The sequence below is a fragment of the Triticum aestivum genome, chromosome 5D (assembly GCF_018294505.1).
Source record: "Triticum aestivum cultivar Chinese Spring chromosome 5D, IWGSC CS RefSeq v2.1, whole genome shotgun sequence".
In the NCBI taxonomy this organism is placed as follows: domain Eukaryota; kingdom Viridiplantae; phylum Streptophyta; class Magnoliopsida; order Poales; family Poaceae; genus Triticum; species Triticum aestivum.
Window position 1 is genome coordinate 113,920,300 of NC_057808.1, and position 3,333 is coordinate 113,923,632.

The window sequence follows — 3,333 nt, forward strand, 5'->3', positions numbered from 1 at the left end:
TCTATGGCTAGGAAACTTAACCATGTTTGATTCAACGAGCTAGTCAAGTAGAGGCATACTAGTGACACTCTGTTTGTCTATGTATTCACACATGTATCAAGTTTCTGGTTAATGCAATTCTAGCATGAATAATAAACATTTATCATGAAATAAGGAAATAAATAATAACTTTATTATTGCCTCTAGGGCATATTTCCTTCACTTCCTCCTATATATACCCATATACCCCGAAAACATCCAGGAGCACCACGAAACCCTATTTCCACCGCCGCAACCTTCTGTACCCGTGAGATCCCATCTTGGGGCCTTTTTCAGCGCTCCGCCGGAGGGGGAATCGATCATGGAGGGCTTCTACATCAACACCATAGCCTCTCCGATGATGTGTGAGTAGTTTACCACAGACCTTCGGGTCCATAGTTATTAGCTAGATGGCTTCTTCTCTCTCTTTGGATCTCAATACAAAGTTCTCCTCGATCTTCCTAGACATCTATTCGATGTAATTCTTTTTTGTGGTGTGTTTGTCGAGATCTGATGAATTGTGGGTTTATGATCAAGATTATCTATGAACAATATTTGAATCTCCTCTGAATTCTTTTATGTATGATTTGTCATCTTTGCAAGTCTCTTTGAATTATCAGTTTGGTTTGGCCTACTAGATTGATCTTTCTTGCAATGGGAGAAGTGCTTAGCTTTGGGTTCAATCTTGCGGTGTCCTTTCCCAGTGACCGCAGGGGCAGCAAGGCACGTATTGTACTGTTGCCATCGAGGATAAAAAGATGGGGTTTATATTATATTGCTTGATTTTATCCCTCTACATCATGTCATCTTGCCTAATGCGTTACTCTGTTCTTATGAACTTAATACTCTAGATGCATGTTGGATAGCGGTCGATGTGTGGAGTAATAGTAGTAGATGCAGAATTGTTTCGGTCTACTTGTCGCGGACGTGATGCCTATATACATGATCATGCCTACATATTCTCATAATTATGCACTTTTATATCAATTGCTCGACAATAATTTGTTCACCACCGTAATACTTATGCTATCTTGAGAGAAGCCACTAGTGAAACCTATGGTCCCCGGGTCTATTTTCCATTATATTAATCTCCCGCCAACGTGCTATTACTGTCGCCGTTTATTTTGCAATCTTTACTTTCAATCTATATCATAAAAATTCCAAAAATATTTATCTTATTATCTCTATCAGATCTCACTTTTGCAAGTGGCCGTGAAGGGATTGACAACCCCTTTATCGCGTTGGTTGCAAGGTTCTTATTTGTTTGTGTAGGTACGAGGCGACTTGTGTGTAGTCTCCTACTGGAATGATACCTTGGTTCTCAAAATATGAGGGAAATACTTATGCTACTTTGCTACATCACCCTTTCCTCTTCAAGGGAAAAACCAACACAAGCTCAAGAGGTAGCAAATCTCACATACCAATCCATGTCTACGAGCATAGCAAAGAAATATAAGCATAACGTATAATACCCGGGGTTTGATAAAATACAATAGGTTCCTACCTCAACAACTACTTCCCACACCCACATGTTACCAAATCCTACTCATTCAATGTTTGAGGGTTGAAACTAATGCATAAAAAACTAGGTATGAAAAATATGATCAAAGTGTGAACTTGCCTTGTACTATTGATGAAGATTCATCGCACTCATAACTCATGATAGATCTACTCGGCACACTCCAGTCAATCTATCGTAAGCAAGCAATTGCATACATAAGCACTCATGCAAAAGAATCGAAGAAAAGATATCGGAAAACTTTGAAAACAAGCAATTAACTCTTGCAACAGAAAACAATTTCTAACAGTACCAAAATTGGGTGGATTTGGTCTTATCAGAAAGTTTAGGTTAAGAGCTTCAATTAGCAAAAAGAATCAACTAAATCGAAGTTATAAAACTCAAGTTATGATCAACAGCAGTTTAAATTCTAATCTGTTTGAAACCAAGTTTTAAACTTTGAAAAACATGTTTAAGTTCGTTATCTGGGTAGAGGGGATCATAACGAAGAAGTGGGCGTTGGTTTGGTTGGATTTGGATAAACGAGCAAAAAGTTGTGAGGGTTTAAAGATCAGGGACTAATCTGCGATGAAAATAATTATGAATAGGTCCCTGGCCGAAAATAAACAGAAAAAGAAAAATCTAACGAACGACGTTCGCTACAGAAACCTAACAACGAAAATCGTTCGCTACCGAAGCTAACGGACAAACGTCCGCTAAATAAACTAACTAAAATGATAAACCGATCTAAAAGAAAAACCAAAAAAACTGGATTGGGGTTCGGTTTTATACTTGTCGGTGGTTCGATGGTTTTGGCGAGAAAACCGGCGGCGGCAGTTAGCGGATCGGTGGCGACGGCGGATCGGGATTCCGGCGAGACGGGGCGGCGGCGGTGACGACTCCGGCGAGGCAGGACGGCGGCTAGGCGCGGCGCGGAAGACGGCGACGATTAGCGACGCGGCGGCAGGAGCTGCGCGCGGTTGCGGCGGCGACGGCGGCGGCGAGAAGCGGTGGCGAGATGCGGCGCGGCGACACAAAGCGGCAACGAACGGCGCGGACGGGGTCCAAGGGGGCCCCGGGTGCAGCTTATAAAGGGAGGGGCTCGGCCTCGGGAGGCGGAGTCCCGGGCGGCGGCGGCTCCTCCCGTGTCCTGGCCGGACTCGGGGAAGGCGGCGGCAGCGCGGCTGGGCCTGGCCTGGCTCGGCTGGGCTGCCCAGTTTGGCTATGGAGAGTTTTCTCTTTAAAAAAAAATCAGACAACTAAAATAAAATAAAACGACAAATATTTAAAATGATATATAGCATATTATATATCAAAAATTTCAGAATTTTTTCTATAACATGAACATTTTTCTAGCGTCAAATAAAATCCTCAAAAATTTAAATAAATCCAACAGTGCTACTAGTGCAATAAAACCCAACAAAAATCATTTTAAAAATACCAAAATGATTTCAAATTTATTTCTCTCCAATTTTCTACTGTATTGGAGAAAAATAATTTGAATAAAAACCAAATAACTCCAAATTGAAAATAAATTCAAAGGGGCTTTAAATTTGATTCCTTGAAACTTCCAACTCATATTTCATACGATTTGAAGGAGTCATTTTAGCTTCTCATGAAAATCATTGAGTTGCATAAAGTTTCTGAGTTTGTAATATTTCCAAATTGAATTCAAATCTTTTCAAAACCCTTTTCATTTATTTAAATGGAAGAAGTCATATGATCTTCACTCCAGGGTTTTGTGATGAATTGAATTTGAATTCATGGGGATTATAAATGCAAGATGAAAGTTTGGGAAAGTCCTATTATGCCCTCTC